General features: G+C 34.3%; 1 pseudogene; it reads right to left on the bottom strand.

Annotated features, from left to right (window-relative positions):
• Positions 1 to 17,650: 17,650 nt before the first annotated feature.
• Positions 17,651 to 20,816, bottom strand: LOC140669626 (uncharacterized; annotated as a pseudogene).
• Positions 20,817 to 21,384: the final 568 nt, after the last annotated feature.

Genomic DNA, 21,384 nt, shown 5'->3' with positions numbered 1-21,384 from the left:
AAAAAGAAGCTCAGCGCGGTGAATCGTGAATTTTTAAAGTCTTTGGGTTGCTTGGATTTTGCGAGGATTATAAGCGCGTTATGATTAACGCTCGTCATGAATTGATTCTAATACGTTCACGCAACGACAACAATTGTCTATTTGGAGCTCAGGCGGCTGAAGCGAAGATTGAATTACACAAAATACAATGGCGTATGCCTCACGTAATATTGAACGAAATTAGTAAACTGTCCTTGCTACGAGCGTTGGAGAGCGGTAGATACTTGAACATGAGTTTCCGCTCGTGGGAGCTATACGAATTTCCTTTGCTACATAGTACGACCAAGCATTCGTGGATTGTGAAAACTGCCTCTCAGCTGGAGAAACCGCGATACGAAATCTTTACACTACAGACTGATAGAAAAAATGTCGCGTCGAAAGATATTACCAAATTCGACGACTGCAAATTGGCAAACATTAAACTCTATCTAAACTCTGAATTTTATCTGTATAATGATTTAAATTTGGATTTTGATAAAAAGAGATACGCTATCCTATTCGACATGTACGCGCGCTTTCGTAAATCTTATTACGGATGCAATAATGATAATGTATTATTTACCATAGCAAATTTTCTAGAGTGCAGTTTTCTTACGGTTATTGACTGCTCGCGACAAAACAAGTCTGTCAAAAATACCGTGAACGTAAGGATAGAATTTGAATGTAAGCAAGACGTACCCGCAAATACTATCGCATATTGCCTCATCTTGCACGATCGCATTGTCGAATATAACCCGTTGACAAATGTTGTCCACAAAATTACATGAATCAGGAATAATCCCCTCCAATGTTATAACATTATAACATAAAACTAGCAATACTCGATGATCGACATCAGTCGTCCGTCGTAGTTCTCGCCAATATCATTTCATTATGGTTGTGCCAACCATTCGTGGATCTGCAAGGATTTATCGTTGGAGGAAAATTTATCGTGAAAGAAATTGCGATTCTGACAAAAGGCTCTGTACTCTCTCATTATATTTTTACGAGTCTTACACCATTCCGTATTGCTCATGAGATCTGAGAGATCTCAAGTTACATGGTTGATTGGAAAACATCACAATCTGCAATGAGAAGATGGAAACATTCCGTACTACAGGGCCAAACGTTTAATCACTGACGCCGTGACGTTGAAAGATGCATCTTCTCGAGTGTATGTCAAAGGACATGAAAAACGAGAATGGATGACAAATTTACTGGAAGATGATGCGAGAATCGGTCTTATTATCGAGACATTGGATAACGACTATGATGACGTTCCTGCTTTAAATAAATTAGATGCTACTCTGCGTTGCGATAGATATGTACGAAATTGTGCTTTACAAAATGTATTTAAATTATTCAATTAGTGGTCGAGTCATCATCATAAAGGTTCGATCAATCCATATTTATAATAAACTATTGTTACAATACATGTGTGTTATTATTATTATCTTTTTTATCCTCTCCTTGTAGCATGTATTATATTACAGTACGTGCTGCATTTTTCTATTAGTCTGCATTTCAGCAGACAATGAAAGTGGAATATTTGACATCTTTAAACGTAAAAAAAAATATCAAAATTTATGTTGTTCATAATTCGATTGATGTTGATCGACGTAGGTTTGATGTACGATAGTGGTTCAAACATGGTTCGATAGATGTTTGTTTGATGTATAATAGTGGTTCAAACATAGTTGGATCAATCTGTAGCAAGTATTATATCTCTTAGCCATGTCTTAGCCATGTATACATCTGTGTGGTGAATATTACATTTCAGTGATGCAGCTGCATCTGGTATTATATTTCGTCATGATATTAAGATATTTATTTGATATATGATAGGGTTCAAACATGTTTAGATCGATGTTGATCAATGTTTCAATAGATGTCAGATGCTTATTTAATTGTGTCGCTATATAATTATAATTATCTGTATAAATGCTGTGTGGAGCGACAGTTCGCGTCAGTTTTTAATTCTTTATCAGCTATAAAGAGTAAGCATTTATTGCTAACTCTTATGTCATGCTCATCCCCTTTTTTTTACCGAGACGTTATCTAGCCTCCGCTGGAGCTGTCATAAAGTGCCTGTCTGTGATCCAGTCAAGTGATGTGATTCGATAAAAGTTAAAAAAATGTCAAGCATAATGTCGATTCTGGATGCTATTTTCGAGACGGGATACCGTCACGTGGAACTTCGCTGGGTCAGGAATTTGGCCCGTGCTCTGTTCCGAGCGTTGCTGAATGTACTATTCGAGGATGTAAGTAATTTTTATTATTTTATACGCTCTTATTTATAATAAATATATATATATTTACCCTCAAAATATATTTATATTTATATTTATATTTATATTTATACGCTTTTATCTTTTTCAGCATTACCAATATCGTTACTACCACATCCCATTCGGTGATATAAGTAATTTTTATTATTTTATACGCTTTATCTTTTATTTATAATATATTTATATTTTTATGCTTTTTTTTACAGGAATATAAATATTATCACAATCTCATCCCGGGATACATAAACATCGCGCACATGAAAGAGGTGCGTCGGGTGCGGACCTTCCGCCGCAAATATGCGGAATGAGAAGATTTGTGGGGCGATAGCCCCCGTGCCCGCCTCTTAGATGAGTTTTACCCATACTTGTACACGGACATCTTCTGCCTCCGCAGGTTATTCGGAGTGGAGTCCCTTGTATTGTAAGTATCTCAATATAATATGCTCAAATTTTAAATATTTTTAAAAATATTAATAAAGACGTTCATTTTTCTGTTACAGAAGCAGCCGTCACGCGTTTCCCTTCTCCCTCTCTCCCACTAATTTTTAGTTTTTTTTATTAAATTTTATATTTTTATTAGATTTTAGATTTTTTATATCTTTTTATATCTTTTTATATCTTTTTATATTTTATATTATATTTTAGATTTTATATTATATTATATTTTATATTTTATACTACATTATATTACATTATTTACATTATATTTTAATATTTTCATATTTTTAATTTTAACATACACGCACGCACGCACGCACGCACGCATGCACACACTATATGTATAAATACACATACTTTTTGAATAAAAATTATGTTAAACATATATATTGCTTGCTTGCGCTTCCTTTATCTATCCCATCCTTCTTCCTTCATATATTATATATAATTAGATATAATAAATTAATATTTAATATAATAAGTTAATATTTTTAGTATATAAAAGACTTAACATAAAAAAAAATTTATTTTCTTGCGTACGCCTTAGCCTCCAACTTATTGCGCTTCCGCTATCCTTTCTCTTCACTCTCCTTCTTTCTCTCTCACACTATCTTTCTATTGTAATCTTCTCCTTTTCCCACTACGCGCGCTCTCCTTGTCCTACGCTATGTACAATGCACATAGCGCTCTCCTTATCCTATCCTATACCACACGTCTATCGTTCCGTCTCCGTCTACCGCTTTGCGAACGCCTATCGCGCCGTCTCTCTCTATCGCGTTGCGAATACATATCACGCCGTCTCTCTCTATCCCTCTCCCTACTCGCGGACCCATCGATTACGCCACAGACTTCTCTTCCCTCTCCGCTGTCTCTTCGTCAACCGACCGCGCCGCGGACCTCTCTCCTCTCTCCGCTGTCCCCTCGTCAACCGGCCGCGCCGCAAACCTCTCTCCCCTCTCCGCTGTCCCCTCGCCTACTAACCGCGCTGCGGACTTCTTCCCCTCTCCGCGGTCCCTTCGTCTACCAACTGCGCCGCGGACCTCTTCCCCTCTTCGCAAACCCCTCGCCTACCAACCGCGCTGCGGACCTGCGTGACGTCATCCCCCCCGCACCCAAGGTTCCCCCCTGCCCTCGCACCCCCCTCGAGCTCCTGAGTTAGAATCCCTACTATATCACTACTTCTATCTATCGTTTTCTTTTTTTAATATTGTATGTCTTGATTTACTTTATTAAGTAAATTACTCGATAAAAATCTCTTTACTTCTGGTACGCAATATGCAACAACTTCTTCGATAACGGTTCCACAAGTACTTGATGATTATTAATGGTTGACCCCGAGAAGGTGTATCATTATGTCGTGATGCATCCACACAATCGCGACTTGCAGCAAGTATTGTAAGATACAATAACAAGGAGGACATGCATAAATATTAGTTAAATATAACCTACAAACTTATGTTTTCTATTGCTGACCATTCGATGTGACAGCTGGCAAAGAAGCGGAGAAGTGATGTTACTAAGTGCATTGCTGATTTACTAGCGGCATTTTAGATGATTCAACAACAATTACATTGACTGCAGTTTGATCTTTATGTGTGGAAGGATTCCGACCAATCTACGCTGAATATCTAATGACTAGATAACTATACAAGGATATTTTTTCATTCAAAATCAAGCCGAGTTGGTTTGATAATCAAGCACTCAATTTCGCAGATGATTGATTCTCTAGGATGGTTAATAATCAGTAGCGCTCCGTGTAAAAAGTCTCATTTAATTAACTTGGTTAGAACAATTGTATTGAAGCATTTATTGAGATCAAGCGTTCAATACAACTGATAAAAAAGCTTAGACAAGTTGTATCGAAGAGAAATTTTTATTTCTAGAATGTGTTTATGTGCTTCAATAGTTTGACACTGGAACTGTAAGATGTCGGCTGAAACTCCACAACTTACTGATGCTTCCTGATTGATGAGTGAGATTATGCAAACATAATATTTCTCAGAGATTAAGAATAAAAATACAAACAAAACGCCTAATTGCTTACATCCTTACTGCTTATGAAGACCAATGTATTGCATCAAATAATTGTCACTACACTATTTGAAGCTAAGCTGTTATTCTTTTCACCACGCTAATAGCGCACATAATCCGAATTTGATCAAGATGTGTTTACTCATTTGTAATTGATCATGCTTTGTTATAAATTCAAGGTCATCTATTTAAGAAAAAAAAAGTTTTAAGTGACGCATTGTAACTGATGATTAAAAGTGGATTTATTTTGATAATCCCAAGTGAAAAAATCATGAATGGACTCCGGTCAATCATTCACATTAACGTCAAAACGGAATATTTATATAAAGTTTTGCTCTGGTAGGACCAGAAAGACGTGCTTTATTACGAGCTACCGCAACTGAATGAAACAGTGACGGCTGACGGCTATCAACAATAATTGTACCAATTGTACGAATGATTTGATGTGAAAAAGGCCATCAGTAGCCAATAATCGGTGCAAAGTAATTCTTTTGCATGACAACGCACGACCACATGTTGCAAAAACCGTGAAAGAAATACTATTGGAGCTCGAATGGGAAGTTCTTTTGCACCCAGCCTTTTTTCCAGACTTGGTTCCTTTAGATTACTTTTTCCGATCGATGCAACACGCGCTCGCCGATACACACCAGAAGTGAGCAAAATTTTATTCGAATAATAAATAACGAATAAGAAGCAAAATATAATTTATTTATAAATGACAAATACATTTGTATTCAAATAAAAATGTATTCAATTAAATAAGTATTTAAATAAATTTTTATCTAAATAATTATTTAACTAATATGTTCGTATTATTTTTTATTCATCTGAATAATACAAACAATTAAATAATTATATTGCATCATATTAAATACATATAATAATAATCATTTAATATGAAAATAACAATTATTTATATAACTATGATAATATAAATAAAGCTGTTTGTATATTTATTATTATGTATAAAAAGGTTCGAAGGTGCTGGCTTTGGATATAAGATATAATCGGATACCTAGTTAATCGATTCAATAATAACGACAAAGTATTTAACGACAATGACTGAAAAATATAAACAACACATACGTATATAGCATACGTACGACAATAAAATATAGACAAATAGGAGTAAGAGAAATAGTTGTAACAATTTTTGGACTGTATCTTTAATTTAAAGAAAGATATAAAAACTTTGAATCAAGCAAATACTTATCACAATAATAAGTAATCAAATAAACCAGTATAAATGATTGAACACAAAAATATTACTTGAAACGTATGCTTACAAACAAATAAATGTTGTCGAACAGAAATAATTATAGTAGCAAGAAAATGTACATAATATATATATATATATATATATATATAACATAAATAGAATCGCAGAAATGGTGCGATTAAAGTATAACATAAACACAATATAAATCAATATAAACGTATATATAAAAATACAAAAATATATAAACACAGAAATATATGAAGAAACAATACACACATATATCAAAATCTGAGAACTATACTCAATGCATAGAACTCAAAAGAATAATCTTAAACTATAATAACTATTTAATTACTATTAATTATTGGGGACTTCCGCTTCCGGTGCGTTCAGTGACGATACGACAAGTGAAAGTTTGTTTCGAGTAAAATGTACAGGGGTTACAGTGAGAGAAGAGGACTGAGAGTGTGCGAGGGTGAGAGAGGAAGAGTGAGAGTAACGGGTGAATGAGAGCAGAGGGAGTGAGGTATAAAGAAGAAAAGAGGATCAACAGGTAACGGAGAGTAGTGACAGTTAGGCATAGAGGATAGAGTAGTGAAGAAGGGCAGGCGGGCAAGACGCTCAGACATAGAAGAAGTAGACAGAGGGATAAGACGGTTAGTAAGCAGTTAAAGTGCGAACATAGAGGGAGAATGGAAAGAAGCGAGAAATCAAGAAAGAAAGTGAAATAAATAACAATGGCGGAAGGCATAGGGAGAATCGGGAAGCTAGAAAAGGAGAGAAGAAGTGAGCGAGGGGAATATGGAGGAGTGGATAGAGGAAGAGGAAGGAGTGGGAGGGGAATGAGGAGATTTTTATTAAAAGCAGAAAAACGGCTAGATCACCAGATAAGAAAGAAGAGAGAAGTTTAGAGGAAATGATGAGGAAATGGAAAGAGGAAATGGAGAGGGTGATGAGAGAGGGAATGAAGGGGTGGATAGACGATATGAGAAAGGAGTTGAGAGGGATAGAAGAGAGGTGGAAGGAGGAAAGGGAGGAATTAAAGAATTGTATTAAGGGATTAGAGAAAAGAGTAATAGAATTAGAAAAAGACAAGGGGAAAGGGGAAGGAGGGGAGATGATGGAAAGGGTGAAGGAGATGGAAAGGAAGATGGAGATGAAAGATAGGGAAGAGAAAAGGAAAAATATAATAATAAGAGGAGCGAAGATAAAGAAAAGGAAAAGGAAGGAGGTGATGAAGGAGATCGTAAGGGACATAGGAGCGCAGGTAAAGGTAAAAAAGGTAAAAAGATTGGGAGGTGACAGAGAAAAGAATAGGGAAATGGTTTTAGTGAGATTAGAGAATGAGGAACAGAGAAGGGAGATATGGAAGAAGAGTGGGTTAAGGGGGAGGAAAGAAAAAATTTTTGAAGACTGGACATGGCAAGAAAGGAGGATGAGATGAAAAATGGAAGAGATTGCGAGAAAGGAGAAAAAGGCAGGAAAGAGGATAAGGATGGGGTACGGGAGAATGATGATAGAGGATAAGTGGTGGAGATGGGATGAGGAAGAGGGAGACTTGATAGATGAGGAAAGGAGAAGAAGAGGGGAGGAACAAGGGGAAAACTAAAGAATAGGGTAAACGAGGAGAAGAACAAAGTAGAAAAGAAGGGAAGAGAGGAAGAGGAAGGGAAAGGAGGGGAAGAGAAAGGATGGAAAGTGGTTTTTTGGAATGTGGCAGGTTTGAAGAAAAAAGACGAAGAATTCTGGAAAGGGTTGAGGGAGTGGGATGTGGTGGTATTATCGGAGACGTGGTTAGACGAGAAGGGTTGAGAGAGAATGAAAAATAGGTTACCGAAGGAGCTAAAATGGGGGGTACAATTAGCGCAAAGGGAGGGAAAGAGAGGGAGACTGAAAGGAGGTATGTTGATGGGTGTAAAGAAAGAATGGATGGAAAAAGGAAGCGAGATAGAAGGGGGAGTGGAAGGTATAATGGGGGGAAGAAAGATGGAAGATGATAGGAGTATATGTGAGGGAGGGAGTAGGGAGGATGACAAGGGAATTAAAGAGATGGGTGAGGGTGGAAGAAGAGGGAACGAAAACGTTAATAAGGGAGATTTCAATGCCAGAAAGGCGGAGGAGGGAGGAAGAGCAGTGGGGGAGGAGGAGGAGGAAGAGAGGGAAAAGCGTTCAAAAGATAAAAAGAAGACTAGAAAGGGTAGATGTCTGATAGAATTTTTAGAGGAATGGGGACTGGGAATCCTAAATGGAAAAGTGAACGGGGACAAGGAAGGGGAGTTCACGTTTACAGGAGGAAAGGGGGACACGATGATTGATTATGTGATAGGAAATAGGGAGGTGGAGAATAAGATAGAGAGCTTAAGGGTAGGGGACAAGATAGACTCAGACCATCACCCGATAGAAGTATAAGTAAGAGGAGAAGGAAGAGATAGGGAGGAGAGAAAAAGGAGAGAGATTATAGAGGGGATATGGGATCAGAGAGGAAAAAGAAGTTCAGAGAAAAGATGGGAGAGATAGAACGAAGAGAAAAGAAGAACGAAGAGTGGGAGGAAATGGAAAGAAGGATAAAGGAGACGATAAAGGAGACGGAGGAGGATAGGGGAAGAAGAGATAAGGGAAAAGAAGGTTGGTGGGACGTGGAGTGTAAGGAAATAAAGAGAGAGATGAGGAAAGAGCTAAGGGTTTGGAGGAAGAAAGGAGAAGAGGGAGAGAGGTACAAGAAGAAGAAGGGGGAGTATAAAGAACTGTGTGAAAAGAAAAGGAGAGAAGATAATGAAAAATGGGAGAAAAGGGCAAGGGAAATTAAGAGGGAGGGAGAAGTGTGGGAATTAGTAAATAGAGAAAGGAAAAGAGATAGGAAGAGAATGAATGAGGACATTGAGAGGGATGAGTGGAGAGAACACTTTATGAGGTTGCTAGGGGGAATTGAGGAAAGCGTGGTAAAAGGATATAAGGAGAAGAGGAGGGAGAAGGAGAAAAAAGAAGAGATAAATATAGAAGAATTTAAAGGGGTAATAGGGAGAATAAAAAATGTGAAGGCAGCGGGAATAGATGGGATTCCAGGGGAAATGTGGAAATACGGGGGAAGGGGGTTAGAGAAGTGGACATGGGAGTTTTGTAATAGGGTATAGAGAGGAGAAGGGTGGCCAGAGGGGTGAAAGGAGGGGGTGATAGTTCCGACAGTAAAAAAGAGGAAGGGTGAGGGAGTGGGAGACTACAGAGGGGTGACATTGATGCCAACATATATACAAGGTATATGCGACCATACTAGCGGAGAGATTGAGAAAAGAAGTGGAAGGGAACGGAATTATACCGCCAAATCAGACGGGTTTCAGGAAGGGGATGGGGACGATGGATAATGTATACGTATTGAACTATTTGATAGGGAGGCAATTGGAGGGGAGAAAGGGAGGCATGATGGCATTATTTGTTGACTTGAGAGCGGCATTTGATTCGGTGGATAGAGGGATAGTAGTGGAAATGATGGGACGGCGAGGAGTGAGAGAAGGACTGAGGGAGAATAGAGGAGATACTGGGAGAGATAAAAAGTAGGGTAAGGGTAGAACAGGGAATGGGAGAGAATTTTTGGATGGGGAGGGGGTTGAGACAAGGATGCCCATTAAGCCCGATGTTATTTAATATAATGATCGCAGATCTGGAGAAAGAGATGGGTAAAGTAAAGTGGGGAGGGGTTGCACTAGGGGGAGAGAAAATATACACGCTGGCGTATGCGGATGATTTGGTGCTGGTGGCGGAAGAAGAAGAAGGAATGAGGAGCTTGATGGATAGGCTAGAGAGGTATATGGATAGAAAGGGGTTGGAAGTGAATATAGGGAAGACGATGATAGGGAAGATCATGAGATTCAAGAGAGGGAGGGGAGGAAGAATATCAAAGAGGAACTGGAGATGGAAGGGGAAGGAGGTGGAGGAGGTCTGAGTATAAATATTTAGGATATACGCAGAGGAATGGGGGACAGAAGGCGCAGGTGAGAGACAGGGTTAGGAGGGCGGCTGCAATAATGGGACAGGTATAGGGGATAGGAAAGAGAAGATTTGGAAGGGACTAGGGAAGGAAGATATGGCTGTTTGACAGACTGGTATGGACGGTACTGAGGTATGGGGTAGAGATATGGGGATGGAAAGACAGGGAGGGGATAGAGAGAATAGAAGAGAGATACTTAAAATGGGTACTGGGAGTGGACAACAGGACGCCGGGATATATGATAAGGGGAAGAGCTACAGAGGGAGAAATTAAGGGTGAGAGCGGGAAGAAGAGCATGGGGATACGAGAGAAGGCTAAGGGAAGGTGGGGTCGAAGTGGGAGGAGGAAAGAGAAGGATTTTTCTTAAAGATAGAAGGATAAGAGTGGAGGAGATAGAAAAAAAGGAGAAGACGGGGGGAACTGGTATAAAGGAATAGAAGATAGAGACAAAGAAAGGCAGAAGAAAGAAAGAAGGAGAAAGGTGGAGGAGGCAAGATTTAATAGATGATATAAGGAGGTTAAGGGGGAAGGGATACTGGGATATTTAAAGAAGAATCGGGGAAAGAGCAGATGGAGAAGGGTGGCAAGATTTAGATTGGGAGGAGAGATGAAGGAGAGTAGATACTGAAAAGAGGAAAGGAAAAGACAATGTAGACTGTGTGGAGAGCAGGAGGAGACGTGGGAGCATGTATGGGAGAGTTATAAAATCTGGAAGAGAGAAGAGGGGAGCTGGCAAGATAATGTGAGATGGGTTTTGGGAGAGGAGGGGGAGGGAGAGGAGTGGATGAAGGAAGTGGAGAGAGAGAGGGCTGGAAGAGAAGAAAATAGTAAGAATGAGAATGAAAGAGGGGGAGAGAATGAGAATGAATGATAGGATGAGAGGAGAGAAGGGAATCGAGGGGAAGAATCTCTCTCTCTCTCTCTCTCTCTCTCATTTATTTTTACATTTAGGAAATTTAAATAATATTGCTCTAATAGCAATAATGTTGTTAATATTATAATTTTATTAATTACTATTCTATAAAAACTACATAATATATAATAGATAACACAAACGGAAAGTAAAGTAATATAATTCAAATGACGAATAGCAAATAACCAATGAAGCAATAATGAATAACGCAATAACGAATAATGCAAATAATGAATAATACAAATAATGAATAATACAAATAACAAATAAAATTTTATTCAAATAACAAACTAAATAAAAATACATTCGAATAATGCCTACTTCTGATACACACTTCTCCAATTACGAACAAGTTAAAAAATGGGTGGATGGATGGCTTGCTTCAAAAAACAACTTATTCTATCCTTGCAAAATCCAACTTTTATCAGAAAGATAGATTCGTGTAGCTATTGAAAAACATAATTGGCTCCAAGAACAACCTCTGTTTGTCATAGCAGACGGCATCATTACAGAGATTGATGAGCAATTTTCCATTTGATCTTCAAATCACTTCGTCGAGACTCTTCCTGCAAATCTGGAATACACTACACTGTACCGTGTATCACTGCATTGCCAATGTGGACACAAGATAGAAGATTTTTATTGCTGTCTTTGTCTGCCTCAGCATCAGAATGGTTAATTTGCGTTAATTTGGAAATAATCTCTGACTATTTTTGGACAGCATTTTCGACGTTTTGTGTCTCGCTGAGATCTCTGCGATTGTATTCAACGGAATACCCAAGTAAAATATGATCAACGAATCCAGCAATCAACTTAGTAGTCAACTTTTACATTGCTAGACAACTTTTGGTAACATTGGTCACGCTAATATTTACATGGACTAAATTTAAAAATTTACGATCGAAGTGATGGACAGGGGACGATTTTTTCCGAATTAGCATCTGTTTAATGTACTCTGAGCTGATTCTACTTTACTATTGCGTAAGTCGTCCAGATTTATCCTGCAAACGATAATCAAATATACATAGTGACAGTATGGTGATGATTACAGCAGTGTTCAAATGATCCGCAACAAAAATTATTCTCTCGTTTACGTATAATGAATGAGTTCATGACGGAGAATGTTTTAATTGGAAGCATCTTTGGCGGCTTCAAATATATTATTAAAATTATGCATAATTATATACACTTTATATTTAATTATTAAGTAAATCTTAATGTAATTACTGTGATAAGAACCAGCGTTATTTTTAATAAGATTTTATTCTGCAAACGCATGTATTTATTTAACACACTCTATACTGAACACAAGCTGTCGAAAAATTCATTTAACTACATTTACTTTCATTGACAACAGTCTCACTTGAATTAGAATTTGATTCTTTATAACTAAAAAGCAGCAATCATAAAAAAACTAGCAACGATGTAACATTTTGTAAAACATTGCATACGCTATACAATATATTTTGTCATGTTAATTTTGTTAAGTGTGACATGACGAGCAGGATGGCCTGTTTGAAATTATTAAATCACAAATAAATACAATAAAAAATCGTAATATTATCAAAAACTTTATAACTCCATAATGTGAAATGCATTGTACATTTATTATTTACTCGATGTCTAAACTGCATGCAAGTAATAATGCTTGCAATAATTGACAAAATAATTATATTGTACAAAAAATTTGTAATTTTATGATAGTTATAATTTATAATGTTAGATAATAAAGAAGAAGAAAATGAAACTTTCAAATAAAGATATCAAAAACAAATAATAACTGCGAACGGCCGAAAACCAAAATATTTGTTACTTTTCGCTCAAAAGTATAAAAACTTTACTATTATTAAAATGAGTACCAAGTCTCTCCATGACGTGATTATACGACCTCTGTGTATACAAGAAGACTCGTATTTTACGTACAATATACAATTGTTTCGAAATTTACTTTTCTATTACAATAATTGAAACTAATATCTATGAGAGTGTTAATTTTATTTTATTTATTTTTTAAATATTTTTATCAGTAAAATGTATGATCTCGATTTATTTATCTATCTGAAACGTCTATAATTTAAAAATTCTTTAATATATTCGCGTTATCACGATTTTCTGAGTTGATTATGAATTATAATTATTTATTATTATCATCACAACTATTAAACCTACGTCTAGATAAACACATCTGTTAATAATTATATGTATATAATTATATGTATTATTATATAATTATATAATTATACACGATTATATGTGCTACATGATAAAACTGTGTATAATTCATAACGTAAGAAGCATAGAATTCAGTATCAAAAAAAAGAATTACATAAGTATTGAATGATCAACTTTTTAATATAATCTCAGTGAACACAAAGCAACAGTAATGTAACATCCATGTAATTGTAGTATAACATGCTTTGTACATAACATTTATATTGTTGAGTGGGAAATTGTAACATTGATGTTACGTTACTTTGTGTTTACTGAGATCTCATGTATTTATAATAACAACGAGCTAACATTATTAAAGTATATACTACATGCCGTACTCAACATTACTTGCACTTCGCGATATATCCATCTTGAAAAAAAATATTGTCGGTATAAAATGTTTCCACTCTCATTGTTTATTACTGCAACAGAAAATTAAAAACAATAATTAATATTATTAAAATTTTTAAAAAATATTTTTTTTAATAATGTTTTTTACTTACTTTCTTCTGTGCGTTGCAGTGTATAACACGTGCCTTTTTAAATTGTCCTTTCTCGTGGGAGTTTGTTGGCACGTGTTACAAACAAAGACATTTACATTTTCTTTATTCTGAAACAAAATGATGGATTAATATTTATTTTAAGGGGATCCTAAAAAGACGGCCGAACTCCGACGGGATAGCGCCATTTCGACGGAATTAAAATTGTCGACAATATCGATAATTTTAATTACGTCATTATCGACATATGTATTATTTTCATAGATGTCATAAAGAACAATTTCTCCTTGTGTTCAAAATGTTGAAATCAGACAACATCGCATATTTTTTCTGATTTATCATTTTATACGCATATGTAAGCATCGATAACAGTAAAATATAAATATGAGTCTGACTTTTTTACATAATTAGAACTGTTCACATTGACATATATATTATTATAAGTTTAGACCCGGTAAAAAATTTGTTATGTATAATCATATATGATATATGACCATATAAAATTATATAGAAATATATAAAATTCTGTATAAGTTCTGTATAGTTATGTATAGTATGCATAATTTTGTATTATCTATATACTTTTATATTGTTATATATAATTATATATGAGAAATTTTTTACTGGGGAGTTTAGACGCAAATAACATTGGCTGCGTTCAACAGAGAAAGCAAATCAGTGAGCGTTTAGTGATTCTTTATTATGATTGGTTCTTGCATTTAGATCTTTATTGGATCTAAGTGCAGAAACCAATCACAATAAAGAATCACTAAGCGCTCACTAATTTGCATTCTCTGCTGAACGCAGCCATTTAGTTATTTATGTACATATATGACTAAATTTATTTATGCATATATGTATATGCATAGTATGTTATACACACACATACGTGCACATATACCTACATATATATATTTATTTTATTGTGTGTGCGTGTGTGTGTGTGTGTATATATACATATATAGGATGTCCCATTTTAAAATGTCGACCTCAACATCTATAAAAAATACATTTTACAGAAAAATGTTTTAAACAAAAGTTATTCGGTTCGAAGGAGGCCATAGAATGATGCCATTGGTTTGATCTTGAATAGTCGTTTGAAGATTACTATCAAATAAATGGAACTCTCTAATATTCTATTGCAGCTTACGTCGCGAGCTTTTCAAAATACTATAAAGTATTTTGTTAATAACTTGTTGAGTTATAAAGCTTGAGAGTTGTAGCAAATACAAAATATCTTTATTCATTTTTCGATTATCTTGCCTTACTTTTATGCACAGAATAATGAAACAAATCAATTAGTCCCGGTAAAAAATTTTTATATATAATCAGACAAAATTAAACAATCTAATTATACAAATTTATATACGAAATTTGTTTATTTTATATATAATTATATATAATGATACATAAAATGTTGCAGCATTGTGAATAAATATGTATAAGCTTATATATACATAATTCTAATTGCAGCTATCAATCCATTTATATATAAATATACGTAACGTTTTATACGGTGTCATCTATAATTATACATATTTTTACACAATTGTATAGAATCCTGTATAATTATATTCAATTCTGCATAACTATACATAAAAAATTTTTTATCGGGGTGTAACGAAAACACATAGTTGTCTTAAAAAATATGTAACTGCTTGTTACAAATTCATATATTTTTGTATAACAATATTAAATTTTCTAAAATATTAATTTATTGATTTTAAATTGAGTTTATATTTTAAAGATAATATAATACAGAGTTGAAACATTCTACATTAAAATTCTCTATGCCTCAATAATATTAAAAAAAAACGATTAGTGATAAAAACTTTACATTATTTCTACTTTCCAGTTCGTTTTGAAATTATTAAAATTGTTCTCAATGTATAAATTGTAGATATTTTATTTATTGACAAAAAGCTATAAATAAGTATTCTTTTTTTTTGATAACTCACCTTATGTATTAAAATTGCTTGCTGATAAGAACTCAGTTTTTAAATAACAATTGTTTAATTATTAAGTGTTTATTTCTGTGAACTATTAATGTCGAGAATATACCTGTATCTGTTCGATTTTGCTGTTCTTTAAGCTGCGGAAATTTAACAATATTTGACATCATAATAAATATGTAAACAATTTTTAAAGTCAAAATAATAAAGAGGTCAGGTCAATAAACGCAATAGTATATAGTAATAAATCAATATATGGTTTAATTAATTCTCCCACTATACATTTAATTTTAAAGTAAAAACTTCTGGAAAGCATTTATGAGGAATTAAAAATTATTTTATACCTTTATTTTTTTTATTATGGGCAAATGATTCATCAACATTTGTGTACTTTACTAATTCGATTGTAGACTTTTATTATTAAATGTGTACAATCAATGTTTGTTTTTCATGTAAAAAATTGATTTCGATAAAAAGCTCCACAGAAAATTGCTATTGGCCGTATTTTATGTGTATCATATATGTAATCCTATATTTTTGTGTTACATAAATGTTATACCTGTAAAAGATAATAAAGAAAATAAAAACTTTCGTAAATAATATATTTTCAACCTTATCAAGTTCTTTACATTATATGTTTTTTTACATATATTGTTAATTTTTTCATTATTAGAAACTCCAAAAATTTTTTTGTTTCTCTAACTTATCAATTACTTTAGTATAATCTTAATTGTTATATTTTTAGAGATTTAAAATTAAAATTTTTATTTTTATTGTCGTGCACATTGTATTTATTAATCTTGTCGTGAACGTCATTCAATTTCAATATTAAGATAGAAACCTTAAATGGATAAACGTTCAAAGCATATATGTTGTTTTTTTACAATAAAATATACTTGTTAATAATCACGAATCATAATATGCACTTAATTGCTTTTAAATAACTATAAATAAAGACGTCACTTCTGTATGTGATAGAGATGTACACTTGATCTCAATCTGAATTTTTACTTTGATAAAAAAATTATATGTCTAACTTTGAATCTAATATAAAACTTCTGCATCCATTTATGATGTACATTTGTTTATTTTTTCTTTTGTCATAAAAGCTCTTACAATTATTGAAACAAATAATTAAGCTTAAAAAATATGTAACTGCTTGTTACAAATTCATATATATTTTTAAAGACAACTATGTGTTTTTTAGTTTCACTAATTGATTTGTTTCATTATTCTGTGCATAAAAATAAAGCAAGATAATCGAAAAATGAATAAAGATATTTTGTATTTGCTACAACTCTCAAGCTTTATAATTCAACAAGTTATTAACAAAATACTTTATCATAGTGTTTTGAAAAACTTTCGAAGTAAGCTGCAATAGAATATTAGAGAGTTCCATTTATTTGATAGTGACCTTCAAACAACTATTCAAGATCAAACTAATGGCATCATTCTGCGGCCTCTTTCGAACCGAATAACTTTTGTTTAAAACATTTTTCTGTAAAATATATTTTTTACTAATATTTGAGGTCGACAATTCAAATGAGACATCCTTTATATGTATATGTATACAGTGATATGTATGTTTATATGTGTGCGTGCGTACGTGCGTGCGTGCGTGCGTGCGTGCGTGCGTGCGTGCGTGCGTGCGTGTGTGTGTGTGTGTGTGTTCATATATTTTAAAAATAGAAGCAGAATTTTTTTCAAAAGGAGAAGGGTGACATAAAATGACATAAAATGTCACCTCCACATTTATTTAAAGCTGCTTTCATAATTTTACACCGTTTAGTATAAAGCTTTCTCACCACGACAAGGTAGATATAAATCGAGAAAGTTTTTTGGGTTTTATTGTTACCCAGGGAGGAGGCAAGTAATTCCATTGCTCCTCCCCCCTGCAAACGCCCAATATTTGCGATATTCATGGAATTATACAATATTTGTATATTGAAAATATGGACAACAAAAGGCCTCTTCATCGCGTCCATTCCCATGACAACGCAATCACAATATACCAATATGTATTTTTTTCGTCTTTGACTAATTTCAAATGAGTCATTTGCATTGAGACATCTTTTTCCAAAGATATTCATTAGAATTTTTACCATTTTGGAAAAGCCGACAGTTCATTTTCTATTATAATGTTTAGAAAATGTTGCCTCATATATTCAACCCGATTAGAATATTTCATTACAAGGATTTCCTCCTAAAGCTATAGTTGTAGCAAAAGCTGCAGCATAAATTCCACAACATGTGCCATCAGGTTGTGTTTGAACCTTTTCAAATATTATATTATTTGCACTTATTTGTGGATAACGACAATGAATGTAATTTTTTTCTTTAGGTACCAATTTATCGTATGTACAACCGGGTAGACTGTCATACACTCGAAGTTTGGTACCGTCAAAAAATATACATCGCCAGTGATCACTGCAGTTTCCCCCAATAATTTGTAAGCTTTTGTCGCTACCACTTGCTTCAATTAAGTGAGGATATTCCAAATATAACACACTTTGTGTTTCGAAACAAGACTTATTTCTTACGACGTGTAAAAATCGATCCAATGATTCGTCGTTTATTTTGCTATATATAGGTAATACATTATCCTTTACTAAATTAAAAGGAGCAATCGCTTTGTCTAGAAATTCTTTTTGTTTTGTCATATCGTCTGCAGTTAGTTCTTCATTTTTCGAATCACTAACAACGATGCAATCGTCATCTTGCTCTTCACTCAGAGTAATAGCAACAATATCTGTTATTGTTGCTTCCAATGGCAAAACGTTCGGTTTGAATCTTTTGCTCTTTTCTGGGCCATTTTCGTTTTTGATTATATTTCGTCTACTTGTTCGACTAAATATTTTTTGTGCTGCTTCTTCTTTAGCTTCTACAATATATCTTGGATTTCTAATAGGCATATGCCTTTTATGACGACTGTTCACGATTTGTGGAAGCATGCATTCATTATAGAAGCGTATTAAGAAAGGGAAGCATTTGTTGTCTCCAAAAAATATTGTCTACATCAATACGCAATATTTTCATTTTTTTTGGAGTCCAAATGACAAAAATGCAATATTCTCGTCGTGTTATATTCAACTGACCCTGAATTTGATAATAATATTGGTGATTTCGATTCATTTTGTGTGGATCTTTTTTATCAAAAATAATTTGTAAAAAAGACAATGTCTCAATGGCTTTTTCCGCTGTTAAATTTTCAGCCAACAGAGGACATTTGATTTCCACTAAACCATTTTTATTGATAAGTCCGTCAGGAGAAGCACCCAAAAATGAATTTTCAGTATCGATGAATAATCCGCAAGGTTTCACTCCTTTGTTTAATTTTTTGGCTAGTTCTTTCCTCGCTATTTTTTCATTGTCATGACCATATTTTACAGCTGCATTATCAGTGAATGAAGAATATAAAATGGATTTTATCGTTGATGCGCAAGACGTTGTCGGTCTCATGCGACATACGGTTCCAAAATTGGATGTCGTCAACATTTCTCGTCTTAGTGATAACCATAATTCTGATTCATTTTGATTTCTTGTTCCGAATTCGATTTGTTGCCAGTTTTTCGCATTTTCGAACAATTTTTCTAAATGGTTTTGTCGAAGTTGTTCGAATACCTCAGATGGAAGATCCGGTTTTTGCGATTGCGGACCATAATGAAGATCTGTTCCTGGCTCTGTTTTGAATTTTTTTTGTCTTCCTTGTTCCTTTCGAGATTCTCTGGTTTTTGCAACTTTTATTTGTCGCCTTTTTTCAAGATTCTCGACAATAGGTGGAACAACTTTACACATGTTTTCATACAATTGCGTAAGGACTTGTTGTGTATTATATTGCACAACTGCTCTCGCAACTTTAGCATCATAAGAGCCTCGTTTGCCAAAATTAATACGCTTTCCACCAATTTCTTTGCAGATTATCGAATTGAATGATTCTGCAGGATTATTGGTGAAATGCAACAATAAGCTATCGGAATAACCGCTTATGTATGTGATAGCACTTTCTATTTTTTGATATAGAACGTATAATTTCAGAGATGGCACATAATTTTTTTTCGTTTCATCTCCACTCTCTTTACATATACGACCGCGTGCTTCACATCGCTTATGTTCACCAAAAACATGGCTAGGAATGCTCAAGATATCTTTTTGCAATTCCATAGCCTTATAATGTTGAGATATTCGTTCCTCTTTTCTTCGTAGCTTTGCTGCCTTTTCTATATCTTTTCAGATATTTAAAATGTTATTTTTCACTACATTTCGCAGTTGTACAAAGCCACGCTGTCTTTGCGTTTTTGGCTGAGTCGTCTCTGCCACAGTTTTCAGCTTTTTGCACAAATTGCGAAGCAAATGATTGGTGCATTCCATTTGTTTTACCGTCACCAGTTACTCACGATATGATCTGTTATCAAGAATGGTCTGATATATGCTACTGTCACCATCGGCAATAACCGTTTTATAAATCAGACCATGCATTTCGAGGCTATATTTAAAACCTTCGGCGATTGCATCGCTCTCTATCTTTGTGGAGCTTGTGTTCCGATCAAAATTTTTGTAGCATTTGTGAACTCTAGATTTTATACTTTTTCACTCTGCCATATCACATATTGAGCAAAATTTATTGCGAACATCAACGAAGAGAATCTTTTTCGTATGGTAACCAATTATAGCTCCAACGCCGGAGTTATTAGCGGTACCATATGATCTCTTCATCCAACTACCATCTGCTACAACAGGTATATACGAAATACCGTTTATAGTATCGTTTCTCTCAAGAGCGAGTTGTTTTTCAACTTCGCCAGCCATTTTCATATTATCCAAGGCTGTTTTTCTAAAATCATCAACTAAATTTTCTCTGTATTTAATATAAGATGGTTCGGACATACAAAGAACATTCATGGCTGCACACTGCTCTTGCAGCTGGGCAAAACTAATTCCAACTGTAATAGTTCCTGCTACAGCAGCCGTATTAATGTCCATTGTTTCTGACTCTGAGGGTTCAGACCAGACGCTGTCTTCATAATTGCACATTTGGTACTTGAAAAAAACTGCGTCTTTAACCCACGGCAACGAGAACTTACGAGTTTCCAATCTTTAAATAGGCACTCTATTCCTCGCAAATGATTATCAAAAATTCTGTGGATTTCATTCCACATGAAAGAAAAGTCGACAATGCGACGGCCTTCACGCACATTTTCCTGGATATGATTCATATCCAAAGGGTCATTATCGATAACAAAATCATAGCTATCTTCGCAATATTCGACATTTTTACTGTATGTACTTTTACTTTTTCCTTTATCTACTTGGCATTCCATTACTCTGATATCAATTTCCGAATCCACATCAGAGTGATTCCACTGATTCTCGAATAAATTCGTTATTGATGTTCTGAGTAGCAATGTCTACAATACGATGGCCTTTAGGCAAGCTTTCTTGAATACAAGAAGCGTTTGGAAGGGCTTTATTATTAATAACAAAAGTATTGTTATCATTGCAATTGTCAACATTTTGATTAAACATACCTTTCTTTAATGGCTTCATGAACTTTATTACCTGGATACTAATTTCCGAATCCATCGTATAAGGTAATTCCACACACAATTTATAACAATCGATAGATTCTTTGCTAGTAACTTTGTAACCCTTTGTAACCATTGTGTTCATGGAGTCATTTTTCTCTTGTGTCCGTGCTAACTTGTTCAACTGCCTCCTGCAAGGAAAAATAAATGAATTATTATTTTACAAAATCTTGCTATAAAAATAAAATATGATATATTTATTACAAAGTTTTAAAATATATCGTACATAATTTCTTTTTAAAAAAGTAAA

Source organism: Anoplolepis gracilipes, chromosome 9, assembly GCF_047496725.1.
Source record: "Anoplolepis gracilipes chromosome 9, ASM4749672v1, whole genome shotgun sequence".
In the NCBI taxonomy this organism is placed as follows: Eukaryota; Metazoa; Arthropoda; class Insecta; order Hymenoptera; family Formicidae; genus Anoplolepis; species Anoplolepis gracilipes.
This window is presented reverse-complemented; position numbering and strand designations above follow the sequence as displayed.